At 46.6% G+C, this 20,278-nt stretch overlaps 1 non-coding gene across 1 annotated transcript; it reads right to left on the minus strand.

Moving 5' to 3' along the window:
- Window positions 1-14,465: 14,465 nt before the first annotated feature.
- Window positions 14,466-14,572, minus strand: LOC115803039 (U6 spliceosomal RNA). The gene has a single exon (XR_004023667.1). It is a non-coding gene; the product is annotated as a U6 spliceosomal RNA (small nuclear RNA).
- Window positions 14,573-20,278: the final 5,706 nt, after the last annotated feature.

The following is a 20,278-nucleotide window of genomic DNA, read 5'->3' on the forward strand; positions in this document are numbered from 1 at the left end:
TATTATTATTTTTTTTGCCAAATTTGGGGTAACACAATTATCACCAACATACTTTAAAACAGATATTCTTGTTGGTGATGGTGCTGGTGGACTTTTGAAGGAAAATTCTCTGTATGAAAACGGGAATTGACAAGTAAAATCAGTGAAATGTTTAAGATCGCATAGTTGAAGGCTCTCAGACCCAATAAAATGCTAAAATTGAAAAGGATGCTAATCACAGTACAGACTGAGAAAACACACGCTGCAAAAATAGTAGCTACCAAACGAATATCTTTTTTAGAGCTAAAAGTTACTGGGATTACTATTTAGGGTTAGACTGTTAGTGAAACATGGATTAATAAAAGACAATGAAAATGGAATCAGAATTCCTCTGTATTCCTTAAGAGTGATTGATTCTAGGATTCAGCTAACTTTAAGCTCCTGATCCAAGATAAGATTTTAAAAGGAATATTTATTTCCAATCTTTTTAATGCTTTCAAGACAATAGATGTCACATCTGGCTTCTGGAATAAACACCTCTTTCTGCATTTGTTATGAGAGCTGCTGCAAATAAAAGACAAGACTGGATGCACTTGGAATTCCAGGTCCTGGGGTGAAACCAGACTCCTACTGAAGCAGTTACGAGGCTCTGGATGTGGGAACCATTAACACTACCAATCAGGAATGAGCCCCTGACAAGGCACTGCCCACCCCTGGAGGGTAGCACCGGCATTGATAAGGCCCAGAGCCCCTAGGGCATTCAGGTTCCTAGCCTGTCCTGGCAGAAAGGACTTCTTGTAGGGACTTGTGAGGGACCTAATTAGGGAAACCCAGGTGATTGTGTTAAACCCAGAGGACAGGGAGAGGTGGGAGGGGTCCATTTTTGTCTAAGTTGCCAGATCAAAAGTCAGAGGCAGCTTCAGACAGAGCTGGTCCCAGGTGGTTGCTACACTGATGGACTGCAGATGAGCTGTCGAATTCATCTCTGTTTTTTTTCCTTTTTTGCGGTACGCGGGCTTCTCACTGTTGTGGCCTCTCCCGTTGCAGAGCACAGGCTCCGGATGCGCAGGCTCAGCGGCCATGGCTCACGGGCCTAGCCGCTCCGTGGCATGTGGGATCTTCCCGAACCGGGGCACGAACCCGTGTCCCCTGCATCGGCAGGCGGACTCCCAACCACTGCGCCACAGGGAAGCCCCCTCATCTTTTTTTTAATGTAAAATCCTTGATGCAATCCACTTCAGTTTGTTGTTGTTGTTATTGTGTGTGTGTGTGTTTTGTTTTGTTTTTGGCTGCGCTGGGTCTTCGTTGCTGCGTGTGGGCTTTCTCTAGTTACGGTGAGCAGGGGCTACTCTTGGTTGTGGTGCGTGGGCTTCTCATTGCAGTGGCTTCTCTTGTTGCAGAGCACGGGCTCCAGGCACACGGACTCAGTAGTTGGGGCGCATGGGCTTAGTTGCCCCGCGGCATGTGGGATCTTCCCGGACCAGGGCTCGAACCTGTGTCCCCTGCATTGGCCGGTGGATTCTTAACCGCTGGACCACCAGGGAAGTCCTTGAGTTAATCTTTGATACTGCATGCTGACCCTGTCTGTGACCACTGGACCCTGGCAGACTACCAACTAAACAGTGACTAAACTCTGCCTGGTCTGTCCAGCTGTGCTTAATCCAGATCAGTAGCCCTGGGACCATTTATCCTTTAGTTAGCACTAGGAGGATGATCCAAACGCCTCTTTAAAAGGCTTCACAGATGCCTGAGCCTTCACATTTACACTGGATTACAGGTCCAGCTGATGCACCAATCCACTTTTTTTCTACTACAATTCCGTGGAATCTAGCTCCAAGCACCAAGTGGCACATCATGGGTTCTCAATAAATATTAATTGACTGGCAGATCTCCATTAGCAAACAGCCATGACCACCATTAAACAGTTACCCTTCCTTCCATCCGTTTAGTCATTTACTCATTCGAAACATTTATTAAGTGCCAGTTATGGATCAGAACTGTGTTAGGCACTGGAAAAGCCAAGATGATGCAGGTGGTGTGTTCCAGGAGCTCACAGGCCACTGAAGAGTCCTGGAGACATGGAGAATCCTGTATCCACATAAAGAGGTAGAAGCATCGGGTCATCTTTATCACACTCCAGTCTTCCAGATGTCTTGCTCCAGATCTGCCTCCTTCAAAGAACTGCTCTAATCATTTTATTCTTAGAAGACCACAGAGTTGATCAGACCTAAAAGTCTGAGCAAGTAGTGTTATTGCCAGGAAATGACAAATGACACAGCAGCAAAGGGCAGTACCGATTAGTACTTGATTAGGGGACCAAGCTCAGCTGAAACAAGGACTTCACCTGGTGATGTTCCGGGGGGTGGGGGTGGGTAGGCAGTAGCCAAGACCAAGCATGAGGAAAACAGCCAAGGAGACAGGAGATGGGAGCTTGGGGAGCAGTTACTGCAAGGATGCAACCAAATTCTGCTGAGTAATATCTGTCTTGGATGAGGTCATTCTCCTTACCCTCCAATTTTATTTTTTAATTTCTGAATATAAAGTTGTAATATACATTAATTTTAGAAAGTCTGAGTGTATGGAAAAATACAGAAATGATCATATCCCACCACCTAGAAGCAGCCTCAGCTAAACATTTAGTATAGTCAGTACTTCCCTACTTGTTTCTTTTTTTAAATAATTGAGATAATACTGCTCTTAAAATTTTATAACTTGCTCTAAAAAAATAAAGCTTCATAAAAAACATGAATACTTCATAAATATTTCAATGGCTACACAGATATGCCATTGGACAAATGTTTAATAAGATAATGAACTTTTCTCTTAGTAAGAAGTTTTCACTATTTTTCCTAACTTTATGTTGCTATGCATAACTCTTCGTTCAACATCTTACATTTTGGAAGGTTACCTTAGTGTGGATCCTCAGAAGGATCGCTAGATCCCAAGACATGAGAAACTTAGAGTCATAACACATACTGCAAATTGCTTTCTAAATAAAGCAGCTTGAAATTAGAGCAAAAAACGTTTTGTCATTTAGAAGTAGTATGTGAGAGTGCTCTTTTCAAAACAGCATTGGGAATTCTTGTTAAAAATAATCTTTTCTGGGCTTCCCTGGTGGCGCCGTGGTTGAGAGTCCGTCTGCCGATGCAGGGGACACGGGTTCGTGCCCCGGTCCGGGAAGATCCCACATGCCGCGGAGCGGTTGGGCCCGTGAGCCATGGCCGCTGAGCCTCCGCGTCCGGAGCCTGTGCTCCGCAACGGGAGAGGCCACAACAGTGAGAGGCCCGTGTACCGCAAAAAAAAAAAAACAAAAAAAACAAAAAAAACTTTGCTAATTGTTTTGTATTTCTTTTGAAGTTAAACAGCAAAGATGCTAGCTATTGACCAAAAGTTTGTGCTTTTTTTAAAACATAAATTTATTTTTGGCTGTGTTGGGTCTTCGTTGCTGCACGCGGGCTTTCTCTAGTTGCGGTGAGCGGGGGCTACTCTTGGTTACAGTGCGCGGGCTTCTCACTGCAGTGGCTTCTCTTGTTGCGGAGCATAGGCTCTAGGCGCACAGGCTTCAGTAGCTGTGGCACACGGGCTCAGCAGTTGTGGCGCACGGGCTTAGTTGCTCCGCGGCATGTGGGATCTTCCTGGACTAGGGCTCGAACCCGTGTCCCCTGCACTGGCAGGTGGATTCTTAACCACTGCTCCACCAGGGAAGCCCTCTCACCTTTCCTTAGCGTGAGTTTGTACTAGGAGGGAGGCGGTGGTCCAGCCAGGGACTACTTCCCAGTCCACCCTGCATCCCAGTGTGTCCAGTGACTCAGCGTTGCTGATGCACTGTGGGCAGGAGAGATGCGTGTCACGTCCAGGCCAGGTTTTCTCAGGAAGCATGTGTGCCTTCTCCACTTACTGTTCCCCTTCTGGGTGGCTGAGGAGGGTCCTGTGGCCCCAGGGGATGGCAGAGCCACAAGGTAGAAGAACCTGGATGCCTCAGTCATCATGGGAGGAAAGCCACTGCCAGCTAAGCACAGCTGAATTGAGTGGACTCTTTCATGAGCAAGAAATAAATGTTTATTACATTAGCTCACGGAAACGTTGGCAGTCACTTGTTACAGTAGCTAGCTTTATCCTCCCCAATATAGGTATCCACATAAAAGATGATCACACGGAGAGGACACCAAGTGCTCCTTTTCTTTCATTTTAACTGTAGAAGCCATATATACGTGTCACAATGAACATGAAAAATGCATTACCTAAAAATTAGGAATGGAATTGATGTCTAACACAACCACACTTTCAACCATTCATCTATCCATCCAGGCCATCATTTAACAAATATTAGGGGTCACTCATGTGTAAGACACTGAGAATTGGTTTCTGTGATTTCCTAAGCACATTCAGATGACCCCCAAATGACCTAGGCGCTGGGTACCATCCTACTTAGAGCCGGTGGCAGTCCACCCCACACAGACGTATCAGGAGCACTTCCGTTAGGGAAGGAGGTGAGATTTCGAGGTTGTGCAGCTCACACACGTTTAGGGAGTGTGGACAGCCACTGCCCCCAAGGACAGTTTTGGGGAAGAGGGTCCACAGGCTGGATTGAACCAGGAACGTATTGGTTATCAGGGTGATCCATGGATGCTCTGAGACCAGAGAGAAGAGAAAGCATCCTTGGGAAGAGCCAAGATGGGGGGATATGAAAAGTCAGGCGGGAAGTGGTCTTCGCGTTCTGCCGCGGATGCGTGAGCAGACCCTCCGGCGCTTCTCGGCAGGCAGGACAGCGAGGGCCCTTTCTGTTCCTTGATGAGGAGTGGCGTTCAACAGGTCAAGTTAAGAACAGTATTTTTTTTTCCTGTTACTACTTTCTGGTTTTGAGCTGTATCTTGGATAAACCGAGGCCCGCTGTCTTGGTTTGTTTAGCCTTTGCCCCCTCAGCAAGTTCATGTCCTTCTGGTATGTCATCAACTCAAAAGTCTCAGTCCAAATTCTCCTCTAAATACCATCGAAAGCAGATGTGGGGGAGACTCCAATTCCTCTCCAGCCGTGAATCCCTGGTTCCAAACCACAGTGGTGAGGCAGGCATAGTACAGACGTAGGAAGGACAGAGCGCCCAGCACCTCCAAAATCCAACAGGGCAAGGGTGGGTCACACCTCAAGGTTCAGGGATAACCTTGGGCTCAGTGTTCTGGCCTCTGGCCCATCTCACGAGGTTCTGCCTTCCAGACACACTGGGACAGGGATTCTGGAGCCCCCCTTTGCAGGGCTCTAGAGGGCCTGCCCCGGGGACTTTGCTGGGTGGGAGCCCAGGCATGCGGCTCTCTCCACGGGAACTCACCACACCACAGCTGAGTCCACTGGCTCCCCTCTGCTGTCCCCGCTGGCGTGGCCCTAGCGGGGGCTCTCAACAGAAGCCCCACTCCCCCCCTCGGTTCTCTGCCTGGACCTGAGGCTCTTGGAGGCATCCTTTGAAGTCTGGGAGGAGGCAGCTATGTCCCCATAGCTTTGCTCCACCAGGGGGGTGATGGAGTGCAGGGGGTGGGGCAGAGCCCCTCCTTTGAAATCGGTGGACCCCGGGCCCTTGCTCTCAGGGCCTGTGATGGGAGGGGCAGGCCTGATTCTCACAATAATTGATCAACAATTCCATCTTTGTCATGTCTCTCCCCTTGCTTTTTTTTTTTTTTTTTTTTTTTGCGGTACGCGGGCCTCTCACTGTTGTGGCCTCTCCCATTGCGGAGCACAGGCTCCGGACGCGCAGGCTCAGTGGCCATGGCTCACAGGCCCAGGTGCTCCGCGGAATGTGGGATCTTCCCGGACCGGGGCACGAACCCGTGTCCCCTGCATCGGCAGGCGGACTCTCAACCACTGTGCCACCAGGGAAGCCCTCTCCTTGCATTTTATTATAAGCAGTCAAGAGGCATCGGGCAATTTCTCTGGCACTTTGAAATTTTCTTGGCCAAATATCCAGTTTCACCCCTCGAAAGCCGTACCTTCCACAAAAGCCTCCGAGGTGAGCATAATTCCTCTAAGCTCCTTGCTACTTTGTAACAAGGTTGGCCTCTCCTCCATCACTCAGTCATCTGTTTGTCACTTCCATCTGTGATCTTACCAGAATGGGCATCCTCGTCCATATTCCCACCAAAACTCTGTTCAGGATTCCTTAGGTATTCTCTAAAAAACTGAGGCCTTCTCTAGAAGTCTATTCTTTTCTTTCTGGTCTCTGACCAGAATCGCTCTTCGTGGTCTGTTCATGGCAACTGGGCTTCTTCCAGCAGGAACCTCAAAGCTCTTCCAGCCTCTCACCATTACCCCATTCCAAAGCATCTTCCACATTCTTATGGATTTGTTACAGCGGCATCCTACTCTCGGTACCAACGTCTGCCTTACTCGGTTAGGGCTGCTATAACAAAAGCCCACGAACTGGTGGTTTATACACAACAGACATTTATTCCTGTAATTCTGGAGGCTGTGAGCCCGAGATCATGGCACTGGTAGATTCCGTGTCTGCTGAGGACCTTCCTCCTAGCTGATGGCTGTCTTTTCACTGTACCTGTACCCACATCGGCAGTAGGGGCGAGGGAGCTCTGTGGGGTCGCTTTCATAAGGGCACTAATTCCCTCATAAGGGCTCTGCCCTCATGACCTCATGACCTCCCAAAGGCTCCACCTCCTCACAGCATCACAATGGGTGTTAAACATATGAATTTGTGGGCACATAATCAGTCAACCTATAGCACCTGCCAGATAAATTATTTCTGGATAAATGGAAAATTCTTTTTCGCTTAACATTTGGGACATTTGAGTCATGGAAATAGGTGGTTTTCCTCTTTTTAGGCACAAATATTCTCTAACTGTTGACGCGGCACGGAATTCCAGGCCTTTCCCTTTCGTAAATCACCACCATGAAATTGATGAGAATGGCTTCAGAGGCCACCCACAAAGTAAGGAGGTAAACTCTGTTCCTTCTGTCCTCAGGCTTTATTTCCTCTTCCCAGGGAAATGCGTATTTGTCACAGGGCTGTTTATTCCTAGGTCTCTTAGACTCAGGGCACCTTGTCATGGCTACAGCTGCAGTGCAGCTGCTTCTTTGCATGCTTTTCTGCTTAGGTAGGAATCATTGCTTGATTAAATTAGCCACTGGAGGGCTTCATCCCAGTTTCCAGGGAAAAAAACGTCTGCAATTGTACTTTCCTGGCACATAACTGCATCTCTGCAGTTTTCAGTGGGTCATACCTATTTATACAGGTGAAATAAGGAGCCAGGGCATAGAGCTCGGCTACATTCAGAATGTTCATTTGAAAAGTCCAGAGATTTTTCTGGAAGCCTAGAGTGTATTTCTGTGGGAAACAGCATGAAAATGAGACTTGAATTGATAAGCTCTGGTTTATTTATTTTATTTTTATCTCAGGCATCTTAAAATTCATAGCAACTGTTTATATTCAGGATATGCAGTTCATTTACAGGTGTCGCATGAAAAAACCACTTATTGTTATGCACTATCCATTACTTTTCTTCCTGTCCAATGAAAAGGCTTTTATTATAATCCAGTCTGATGGTCCAGATGCTGCATACCTTCACTTTCACAGTGCTTCCTAGCATGTTCTACAAGATGACAATAGCTATTACCAGAAGAAAATTATCGGGACCTCCAGGAGGAACAAAATTGAGTGCAGTTCTTTACTACAGAGCTTATCAGCACACCCGTCTGCAACTCCTAGAGGGGAATTTCATGCACATTTGCTGCTCTTCTTGGAGATGAAAAGCAAGGTTTCAACGTTACTATATCAAAAAGACATGCCTGAAAAGAGAATCCAAAACCTGAGACCATACCTCTTCTGAGAAACGGGGAAAACCACATGGGAAGTATAAATTGTTGTACTCCCTGATGCTTTTGGAATGTCCTCCTGGACCTCATTGACAGGAACCCTTATAGGCATTACAACACAGGGGCAGACCCAGCAGTAACCGGGACACCCCCAGTTTTGAAGTTCTAGCTCACTCTCCTGTAGCTGTCAAGGGCTGCACTTACCATTTTATTTGTCTCTTTTTAATTTGGAGAAAAAAGTAGTAGCTGGGGAGTCTGGTAAATGCAAACTCTTGGTGACAAATGTGACTGTGTTTGTGGATTAAAGCACATGAGCCCAGACCAGGGGAGAGATGGTCACGTAGGGAATGAAGGAGCAGCGTGTGAGCTGCTGATTTTGGAAGAAAAATTACTAGTCTCATTATTTCACAATGAAATAACTCTATAAATCACCACACGTAACCATAGGTAACACACACTTCTTTAAAAAAGTAAAAAAGGCATTTTGCGGCTACTGAGAACTCACTGAAAATCGTGACTGGCTTTGGGCAGATGAATTGATTTTTCTTAGTTTTGATGGATCCACCCTCTAGATCATCCCGCTGTTGAATTCCCTAGTCTGAGTCTATTCTTTCCTGTATCGTTCATGTCTCTCCCCACCGAACCTACCCTCTAAACACACCAGAAGATTAAACCAAAGCAGCCTGCCCTACTGGACACTTCTTTTTTTTTTTTTTTTTTTTTTACGGTACGCGGGACTCTCACTATTGTGGCCTCTTCCGTTGCGGAGCACAGGCTCCGGACGCGCGGGCTCAGCGGCCACGGCTCACGGGTGCAGCCGCTTCGCGGCATGTGGGATCTTCCCGGACCGGGGCACGATCTCGTGTCCCCTGCATCGGCAGGCAGACTCTCAACCGCTGCGCCACCAGGGAAGCCCCCTACTGGGCACTTCTGATTGGCATTTTTATTTATCTGGGTTGAGGAAAAGGAGAGGAACCAGCATGAGCTGCCCAGGTGCATGAACACAGGACTGTGCAGATACAGACCCTCCTGTACAGGGCTGTCAGATCAAATCCTGCTGCCATAGGAAATAAAGAAGTAAACCCAGGCAGGAGCTCAGGAAAAACCTGTCACGTAGCCAGCACCAGGGGCTCTGGGAGCTCGCAAATGGGACACATATCTTCCAGACACGCTCTTCGGTTAGAGGTTTTTTTTTTTTTTAAATACAATTTGAAAAAAATTTACTTATACTTATTTATGGCTGCGTTGGGTCTTCATTGCTGAGCGCGGGCTTTCTCTAGTTGCTGCAAGCGGGGGCTACTCTTCGTTGTGGTGTGCGGGCTTCTCAATGCGGTGGCTTCTCTTGTTGCAGAGCATGGGCTCTAGGCACACGGGCTTCAGTAGTTGTGGCTTGCAGGTTCCGTAGTTGTGGTGCATGGGCTTAGTTGCTCCATGGCATGTGGGATCTTCCCGGACCAGGGATCGAACCCGTGTCGCCTGCGTTGGCAGGCAGATTCTTAACCACTGCACCACCAGGGAAGCCCTAGAGTTCTTAAAGGCTGCTCTTAGAGTGGAGATGGTGGAGTCCACTGCCCTGTTTAACCCCGAGACTATCTTCGTCGCTCCTGCTGAGGTGACCCCTTTGGTCAACTATCAGATAAGCCACACCTGAGCCATCGTTCTCCTTTCCTCACTTTGTTCCTTTGTCTGTTATTCCACCTCCACCTCCCATTTTGGAAAGTTCTCTCCAGGGTTCAGAAATGGACAATGTTGGTTCGAATCTCTGATCCTTCACTTCCCTGCTATGAGAACTTAGACAAATTACTTGATATCACCAGGCTTTAATTTTCTCAGCGGTAACTACAGATAATAATAGTACCCCCTTCACAAGGTTGTTGAAGGGATTAAGGGGTAATATCCATGTAAAACACCATATTGAGCTATTATTACTACACAGCATTCACATCTCAAATTCACATCCCACTCCCTCATAAAGTCTTCTCCGATGAGCCATGTTGGAAAGGATAGTTTCCTTTGCTAATTTCTTGTAGCACTTACTGTGCTCATGACCAATAGGGCCATAGTCTACGCGGCCTTGTGGTCTAGTTATTTGTGTACATGTTTTCTCATCAGAACTAGAGGCAAAGTTTCTGGATGGCAGGGAGTGTCTTATGCAGTATCTAGCACTGTGTTTTCCTGTAAATTTTTATTAAGTCAAAAAGTCAAATGGATATTTTAATGAATTTGTCGAGTCAATCAAAGGTGTAGGTGGTCAGAAACCAGTAGCGATCTTAATCCATTACTCACATATCTGGAGAACTGGGGCTGGGATTCAGCTCCTGGGGACCCAGAGGCACCTGAGTGAGTGGGTGCCCAGGTGTGGGAACGAGAGGCCAAGGAGAGAGAAGCCCCAGGTCCACTTGGCCGTGTCAGACCTTAGCTGAGAGAGAGGATGTTAACTCTGAACGAAGATTGAAATTTTAACTCATGGCACCAGACTGGATATAGTCGTCACTGAATCGAAACAAATTTTTAATGACTTAACATTGCTGGAGGCTTTTGGATATCTGAGGGTGACTGTAAGAATCTTTGTCCAAATGCAAGAGGAAGAGCCTGCCCCGAGAGTGGATCTGAATGGTCAGGTGGGGTTTCACACCAGGAGGCCTGCTGCAAGGTACCAGGTTCACGAGCTGACTCAGTGTGGCCTTGGCCAGTGGAACAGCAGCGAGAGATAGAAGCGTTTGCAGGGTGGGGAATGAGAGGGAAGACCGTCCCCTCACCCACGGTCTCACGGCTATTACGACCTCCATCTCTCCAGCTGCCTTGGCCGCTGCAGAGGATGTGGTGGTTTCCGAGACCCTGGGCTTTTACTTCTCTCTCCCCCAGGTGACAACCTTCTGCCATCTCCTGTGAGCTCCCTCCCCAAGTCACTGCCCAGCTTTTGCTTCTTGGACCTCACAGCTCAAGCCAGGAGCAAACCCTCCAACGGACCAGGCTCTCAGGGAAGTTCTGATCCTTCCAAATCTCTGTTAGATTGCTTTTATCCTAATGTTTCTATCGGGACGCAATTGCCAGTTGCCATGGTATTCTGTGCAAACAGAAGCTCTTTTATTCTGTGGGATGCTTTCATCATGCAGTGTCTGTCACAGAATGAACTGCTATTAGAACCAGTTTATAGGTTACACCTCTAGTTGGCAAGCCCTTGAGATTTTATTATGCATGTTAGCTGCACCTGATATCCATTTGAGACCCAGCTCACAAATTATTCCACGTGAAATTGTGAACTCTCAATTAGGTGCCGTTGATATTGGCTTGGGGAGGAAAAGGTACATTTTGAGGGCTGGCAGAGATAGGAACTAGGTAGACTGTTTTCCTTTAATGCCTAGGGATTTGGGTAATAATTACAGAACCCAGGTTTCACTGTAGCATCATAGCAAACACTAGTTCAGCGGCCAAAGGTAGAAACTAAGTTGAGGATGGTTGTTTTGTCATCTCTCCAGCTTCCGTTTCTTTCTTTTTTTTATTGAAGTATAGTTGATGTACAATATTACATTGAATATGTTACAGGTGTACAATATAGTGATTCACAATTTTTAAAGGTTATACTCCATCTATAGTTACTATAAAATATTGGCTATAGTCCCTGGGCTGTACAATTCTGTCCTTGTAGCTTATTTTATACCAAATAGTTAGCACCTCTTACTCCCGTACTCCTATGTTGCCCCTCCCCGCTTCTCTCTCCCCAGTGGCAACCACTAGTTTGTTCTCAATATCTGTGAGTACGTCTTTTTGTTATATTCACTAGTTTGTTGTATTTTTTTATTTTTATTTATTATTTATTTATTTTTTGCAGTATGCGGGCCTCTCACTGCTGTGGCCTCTCCCGCAGCGGAGCACAGGCTCCGGATGCGCAGGCTCGGCGGCCATGGCTCACAGGCGCAGCCGCTCCGCGGCATGTGGGATCTTCCCGGACCAGGGCACGAACCCGTGTCCCCTGCATCGGCAGGCAGACTCTCAACCACTGCGCCACCAGAGAAGCCCTGTTGTATTTTTTTAGATTCCACATATAAATGATATACAATGTTCGTCTTTCGCTGACTTATTTCACTTAGCATAATGCCTTCCAGGTCCATCCATGTTGCTGCAAAAGGGCAAAATTTCATTCTTTTTCATGGCTGAGTAATATTCCGTTGTATATATGTACCATATCTTCTTTATCCATTCATCTGTCAATGGACATTTAGGTTGCTTCCATGTCTTGGCTATTGTAAATTCTACTGCTATGAACATTGGGGTGCACGTTATCTTTTTGGATTAGTGTTTTTGTTTTTTTCGGATATATCCCCAGGAATGAATTGCTGGGTCATCGTTCTATTTTTAGTTTTTTGAGAAACCTCCATACTGTTGTTCTCCACAGTGGCTGCACCAACTTACACCCCCCCCAACAGTGCAGGAGGCTTCTCTTTTCCTCATATCCTCATTAACATTTGTTATTTGTCCAGCTTCCTTTTCTGTTTTGGCTGCACCACTTGGCTTGTAGGATCTTAGTTCCCCGAACAGGGATTGAACCCAGGCCCTCTGCAGTGAAAGTGCGGAGGCCTAACCACTGGACCGCCAGGGAAGTCCTGAGCTTCTTTCTCATCTCTGCCTTGTCATTGCCTCTCCAGTCCACTGTCACCCATGACTTCCCACTTCAGAGCCCTGAATTTGTAACTTCTGAGTAGTGTCCCCCTTTCCAAACTCTCCTGTCCTTCAGTGATAATTTATCACTGCTAAGAAAACAGCTGGAAATACGACATATAAAGCAAGCTCAAGTTATTAGTGGGAGCTAATGGCTGAATGCACGGCACTGGAGCTTGAGAGACCTGTGGGTTTTTTTTTCTCTCTCTCTTTTTATAAAAATTTATTTATTCATTTTTGGCTGCGTCGGGTCTTGGTTGCTGCGCACGGGTTTTCTCTAGCTGTGGCAAGTGGTGGCTTCTCTTGTTGTGGCTCACGGGCTCTAGGTGTGCGGGCTTCAGTAGTTGTGGAGCATGGGCTTAGTTGCTCCACTGCATGTGGGATCTTTCCGGACCAGGGCTCGAAACCGTGTCCTCTGCAATGGCAGGTGGATTCTTTTTTTTTTGGCCATGTTGGGTCTTCGTTGTTGCGCACGAGCTTTCTCTAGTTGCGGCGAGCTGGGGCTACTATTGGTTGTGGTGCGCGGGCTTCTCATTGTGGTGGCTTCTCTTGTTGCGGAGCATGGGCTCTAGGCATGCAGGCTTCAGTAGTTGTGGCACACAGGCTCCGTAGTTGTGGCTCGTGGGCTCTAGAATGCAGGCTCAGTAGCTGTGGCGCACGGGCTTAGTTGCTCCGTGGCACGTGGGATCTTCCCGGACCAGGGCTCGAACCCATGTCCCCTGCATTGGTAGGTGGATTCTTAACCACTGTGCCACCAGGGAAGACCCTCTCTCTCTTTTTTTAATTGCAGTATAGTTGATTTACAATGCTATGCCTATCTCTGCTGTACAGCAAAGTGACTCAGTTATACACATATATACAGTCTTTTTTTCATATTCTCCATTATGGTTTATCATAGGATATTGACTGTAGTTCCGTTTCCATTATGGTTTATCATAGGATACTGACTATAGTTCCGTGTTCTCCATTAGGACCTTGTGGTTTAACCTCTCTGAATGTAACAGTTTGCATCTGCTAACCCCAAACTCCCGGTCCATCCCTCCCCCTCCCCCCTCCCTCTTGGCAACCACAAGTCTGTTCTCTACGCCTGTGAGTCTGTTTCTGTTTTGTAGATAGGTTCATTTGTGCCATATTTTAGACTCCACATATAAATGATATATGGCATTTGTCTTTCTCTTTCTGACTTATTTCACTTAGTATGATAACCTCTAGTTTCATCCATGGTGCTACAAATGGCATAATTTCATTCTTTTTTATGGCTCAGTAATATTCCATTGTATGTGTGTATATATCTATCTCTCTCTATATATATATATTGCATCTTCTTTATCCACTCATCTGCTGATGGACACTTACATTGCTTCTGTGTTTTCACTATTGTAAATAGTGCAGCTATGAACATAGGGGTGCATGTATCTTCTTGAATTATAGTTTTCCCCTGGTATATGCCCAGGAGTGGGATTGCTGGCTCATATGGGAGTTCTATTTTGAGTTTTTTAAGGAACCTCCATACTGTTCTCCATAGTGGCTGCACCAACTTACATTCCCACCAACACTGTAGGAGGGTTCCCTTTTCTCTAGACCCCCTCCAGCATTTTGCTATTTGTAGACTCTCTAATGATGACCATTCTGACTGGTGTGAGGTGATACCTCATTGTAGTTTTGATTTGAATTTCTCTAATAATTAGTGTTGCTGAGCATCTTTTCATGTGCCTACTGGCCATCTGTACGTTTTCTTTGGAGAAATGTCTATTAAGGTCTTCTGCCCATTTTTGGGTAGGGCTGTTTGGTTTTTTGCTGTTGAGTTGTATGAACTGTTTGTATATTTTGGAGATGAAGCCCTTGTTGGTCGCATCTTTTGCAAATACTTTCTCCCATTCCGTAGGTTGCCTTTTCATTTTTTTTTTTATGATTTCCTTTGCTGTGCAAAATCTTGTAAGTTTGATGAGGTCCCATTTGTTTATTTTTTGTTTTTATTTCTATTGCCTTGGGAGACTGACCTAAGAAAACGTCGGAACAAAAATATGCCACTCTTCATAAATTTGTGCGCCATCTTTGCGCAAGGGCCATGCTAATCTTCTCTGTATCATCTCCATTTTAGTATAAGTGTTGCTGAAGCGAGCGCAGGAGCCCTGCTTTTAAACTGTGATGGGAAAATAAACTTTGCAAGATGCTAGTGGGGCAGGGGCCCCAGCTTGAGCCAACTCCCAAGAAGTGTATTCTCATCGGGGATTTGTCTGGAGGAGAGTGGTGTCTGCGGAGCCTCAGGGAAGGATGGAAGGATGCGGGCAGCTTGATGGATCAGAGCGCAGATTCTGCGGCCAGAGGACCTGCCTGGGGTCAGGCCCCCCAGCTGTACTGCCTAGTGGCTGGTGACAATCTCGGACAAGCCGCTCCATCTCCTTTTACCACTGGGGGTGTTGGCAGTTGCATGCCTCTCAGGGGGCTTTTAAGTTGACCTGTGTAGCCCACTTCAAGCAGAGTGTGGCGTGGATCACGTGCTGTAAGTGTCAGCTGTTAATGTGGCTGTGTCTCTCCAGCCCTGCGTGCTGGACGCCTGTCGAGCTGGCAGAGAGAGGACTGCGCGACACCGGGGCACGGCGGCCCTGTGTTTATCCTCAGCCGAAAAAGTGTGACCCAGAGAGGGAAAAGATCTGTCTGCCTGTTACCTGGAGCAACGCGACTTACTGTGGTGCAGTGAAGACCCCAGGCTGTAAAGGCCCCAGGGTTCCCTCCTTGGGAGACAGTGCAGACTCCACGAGGGCCCAGCCCCGATGCTGCCGGCGAGGGCCGTGGAGTGTGAACGGAGGGCTGCTCTGCACGCGGAGCCACACGGCTTACAAGAGCAGGCTGGGAGCAGTTTGCCCTGATCTGTAACTTGTATGGTCCGTCCAGATGAAAGGCTGGCAGACCTTGGGAGGCTCCAGTTACCCCAGTAGAAGAGATCTCATGATATCGATCGACTCTTGGAGACTCTTCTTTTCCTGCTTTCTTAGCTTCCCCTCCTTCCTAAACCATGCCGTTTTCTCCTAAACATTTGCGTTTTAAACATAGTTTTGGTCGTGTCTATGGGAACCGGAAACCAGGCTGGGAAGCTATTCACCCGTTGCCTCTACTCACGGCTTGGGGGGTCTTTCCCGTGGAAGCTGCCTCAATCTCCCCACTGCCCCCCCACACACAATATTACTCATTAATAAAAGACAATTAATAAAATACACAGACACAAATACCGTTAACGAGGCCGAGATAATACCGGAGCAATAGTGATGCTCTGTGCTGGCTGATGATGTAATTTACTCTGACAGGCGTCACCTCAATGCTCTGTAGGTACGAAGGGACCTGGGTGTGCTCCTGTCCTGTGTTCTTACTGAAAGAAGGAGCTGGCTCGGGCTTGAGGACTGACCTCGGGTGCCCCAGGCAGGGCAGGTCCCGCTCAGCGTCTCAGACTTCAGCCCCTAACCGCCCTCTAGATGACTGCTTTCTATGCTCGTGCTGTCTTTCCAGGTAGATGATCATTTCATGGGGACAAGAGTCCTTGTACAATTCTTCGGTATTTCTGCAGTATTTTAGCAAAGTCCACAACATAGTAAAGACTTACTAAATATAAACAAATTAGTGCCAGGGAGAAGACATTTCCTCTGTACAGTTCACGTGGCATCCACGCTCTTCCTGTTTGTGTGCCGTTTCCCCCACGAGGAGGGATGCGTCCCATCCGCTTCGTTCCCCTTACTTCTCCACACCTTCCCTTGGAAGGTGGCTGGTGTGGACTTTTTACATATCAGGCAAGACATTGCTGCCGTGTCAGTAATACTGAAACAAGGAGTGAGGATTCACAGGAAAGCTGACTGTAAGAAAAAAATTCTTTTCATTTGTAAACTCAGCTCTGTTGTGACTCGGCAGGGATGGTGAACAGACACAGGATGCAGTGGCAATCTAGTGGGTCTGAGTACCATCAGACATGCGCATGGAGATGAACATGTGGTAGAACAGACGCAGAAATGAAAAACAGGTCTTTACAGATGGATCCTCATTAATTTATTCAACAAGAGTAATTTTGTCCCCATTTTGTTGGAGCAAACTTTTGCTACCCGTGCACATGTGAGACGCTCACTTGCACAACTGCCCTTATGCATTTCTGCACACACCACGTTTTGAGAATGCAACTGAGAATTGGGTTTTTGCTCACAACTGCTCTCTTTTACTGCGTTGACAGAGAGATGATTGTTAACAGGCTTCTCTGTGAGGATCGTGCCTCTCTTTTCCCAAATGTTGCACACAGTGCTAAATTAAGCAAGCAGGCAATGCAGTTCTTTCAACACAAAAGCTATTCAGCCCTCCTGCCCTGTTGCTTCTGCTCAAGGGCTCCCTCTTCATCCTCCTCTTCTTCCTGCTTCCTTGTACCAGTTCTGGGCAGGGCACCCAGGGCTGCTGTCCCCTCCCAAGTCCCACCTAGGGGTGTGGATTTGTTTGCTAGGGCTGCCATAACAAATTCCCCCAGACTGAGTGGCTTAAATGACAGAAATGTATTGTCTCCAATTCTGGAGGCTGAAGTCCAAGACCAAGCTGTAGGCAGTTTAGCTTCTTTGGAAGCCTCTCTCCTTGGCTTGCAGACGGTCGCCTTCTCACTGTGTCCGCACATGGCTGTCCTTCTGCCATGTTTTCTGTGCCCTGATCTTCTTCTTGTAAGGACACTAGCTGTAATATGACCTCACTTTAACTTAATTACCTCTTTAAAGGCACCGTCTCCAAATATAGTCACATCCTGAGCTAGAGCAGTTAAGGCATCAACATACGGATTTTGTGGGGACACACTGAGCCCTTAACAGGGTGTTACTTGAAAATGCTGTTCTTGTCTAGTCTTGTTCTAATTAGAATAAAAATACATAAGCTCAAGCATGATTCTTGAAATATTAGAAGTAGATATCACCTTTTAAATATGTAGCAAACAGTTTCCTTTTCTTCTCTTAAATGATTAGTGATTTTTAGGGAAGGCAGAACAGCTCTTGGTAGCATTTTAGAAAATTTCTGGAAGTCCTGATTATCACAATGATTGGCAGGTGCTATTTTAAGGCTCAGCAACTGAGTATTTCTGTAGTAGCTACACACTGAACTACATTAAGAAAATTACAACTTCCTTTTTGTTTATAACTAAAATACATAGTTTATAATTTATATTATAAATGTATGTTATACTTTACAATTAGGGCATTATAATGGTTTTTTGAATTTGTAGGTAAACTACTTATGGATTTTGTATCAGAATCGTGATGGTGGCATTACAAAATATTTGTTTTAAGGAGTACTGGATTTGATAGGGTTGAGATTCTCTGCACCAGATGTTAAACTCCTGAGGGTCAGACTGTCTCTTTTCTTTCCCGAGCTCTAAACCACAGGAGGGCATAGGAGGTGTTCAATGTACGGCTGTTAATTAAGGAAATGCTTTCCACAGATCTTTTATTCTTACCATTGTGAAAATGCTGAAGAAGGAGAAATGTGAACAGCTCTGTATCCCGATGTTTTCACTGATGTCTGCATACCTTTGGGTAGTGTACTCTTCATTTTTGGGTTTTATTTATTTATAAATTTTTAAATTTATTTTTGGCTGCGCTGGCTCTTCGTTGCTTCGTGCGGGCTTTCTCTAGTTGCGGCGAGCGGAGGCTACTCTTCGTTGCGGTGCGCAGGCTTCTCGTTGCGGTGGCTTCTCTTGTTGCGGAGCTTGGCCTCTAGGTGCGCAGGCTCAGTAGTTGTGGCGCACGGGCTTAGTTGCTCTGAGGCATATGGGATCATCCCGGACCAGGGCTCAAACCTGTGTCCCCTGCATCGGCAGGCGGATTCTTAACCACTGCGCCACCAGGGAAGTCCCACATACTCTTCTTTAATAAAGGAGAATAAAGGGGTTGCCCAATCATGGGGGAAGGAGGAGACCTAGAAATTTCTTGTCCTGAGAGGAAGAGAGAGCTCCAGGGGGTGGGCGGTATCTTATGCCTCAATTGCTTGTGGCTACAGAGATTAATCGATACACTGCGGACTGCCTTGGTTCGTAGTCACATGAAGTGGATTCTGAATGTTTTCCGAAATGGAACCTCTTGTCATGACAGCCCTTCAAATTCCCCAGGGAAAAAAAAAGATGAAAGATGATTAGGAGTCAGACCCCAGAACCCCCAACCTTCACCCCTAGATCTAGGAAAACAAAGAAACGAATCAACACGCCGGGTCGGTCACGGCGACGTTGCAGGCGGTGTTCAGCCGGTAGAACCTTCATCAGGGTTTACGCCTGTCTGCAGAAGGAAGGGAAGCATGATCGAGCAAAGGTGAAGGTGGACTCTAGTGAAATCTTGCCGAAGGCGTCGGCTGACCCCGTCAGGAGCACTGACACGGAAGCCTTTTACATTTTCTCGAATTTCGCGGGGGGTGTGTGTGCGCGTGTGTGTGAAATTTTACACCCCACATTGACCAGTCTCGGTGCAGGTTGACCTCAGGAAGCGAGTGAGCTGGCCTTTCTCGGCTGAGAATGATTCCCAGAGGGACTTGCAGGAGGCTGAGAGTGGCCAGCACTCCTGGGGGGGGGGGGATGGGGGGGGGAGTGCAGGTGGCTTCAGCCCCAGGCGGGGGGATTAGGGTGGCCGCCAGTGTCCACTGCTTCTCCAATCCACTTTGCTGCTTCCCGCTGTAAAGTCAGCAAGTGCAGTTTCAAGCCTGTGATGGTTTATGCTGTGTAGTAAAATGGGGTCATGGTATGGTTTTCTCTCTCCGACTTGTGAAGTCTTCCGGTCTTCTCTTTGAGGATTTACAGTCTTGCTTTTCTCTTTTCCCTGAGAATAAATATTGAAGAATGAAACAAATGCATCAAAATCTGAAAATGGTCAATGTGATACCGCATCTAAGGCAGATGGAGGACCATTGCTCTCCTGCCCTAACAAAGATCGTTTTTCGCCTTTATGGGACTGAGGTGATAAAGTTCATGACTCAGCGTGGGAACTGTCAGGACAAATAAAACAATTTTGCTTAAACACTATCCTCTCATTTGCCTTCGAAGGTGATGAGGAAAACCATTGATATTCTGTGGCAGGACAATCAAACTAAGACAGAAAGAAGAAAAAAGAAGACAAATGACATGCCCCCTTTGGGCAGGCTTTTCCCAATGTGTGATGTGCATCTAACATTATACATTAACCAGACCTCCTCAAAGCAGGAGGATGAAATCAACCTGTGGGAAAAAGTTGGCCCCTTTCTTCAGAGGCCAGCATTGTAATATTGTATTTCTATGATTACTATGTTTCTTTTTCATCTCATACAAGGGTACCAGGGGCGGCATTGACCAAAGGCTTGTCTGTACATGCATAATTGAAAAAAAGGAAAAAAAAACTTTGTTGATTGAACTATGGATACAATGCTAACCTGTCAATATGATACATAATTTCTTTGCCTCAAAAATGTATAAAACTGCATCTTTAATTCCTGATCAATGGAGCAGTTCTCAGAGCTTCTGAGAATCTGTTTCCCAGGTTATAATCCTCAGTTTGGCTCGAATAAAATTCTCTTTTCTTTCTTCTTAGCTTGATTGTTATTTGATTTTTCGTCGATAACGGGAATCACCAAATTTAGCCCCCACAGTGCACACCAGCTCCCTGGGTCAGACTTTGTTTCCTGTTGGTTTTCTCCCAGCTTCTTGCCAGATACTTGTAGAGGAAATTCTCAGATCCTGTCCTCAGACGACCTCCCACATTCAAAGACGCTTCCTCAGCTGAGAGACTTAGGCTCCTTATTCAAACTAATTCTAGCTTCCAGGCAATCCAAAAGGCTGGCACTTGTTTTCCTGACTAGGAGAAGC

The sequence above is a fragment of the Delphinapterus leucas genome, chromosome 6 (assembly GCF_059928025.1).
Source record: "Delphinapterus leucas isolate spDelLeu-1000000601 "Yukka" chromosome 6, BTC_Dleu_Yukka2, whole genome shotgun sequence".
NCBI classification, from domain to species: Eukaryota; Metazoa; Chordata; class Mammalia; order Artiodactyla; family Monodontidae; genus Delphinapterus; species Delphinapterus leucas.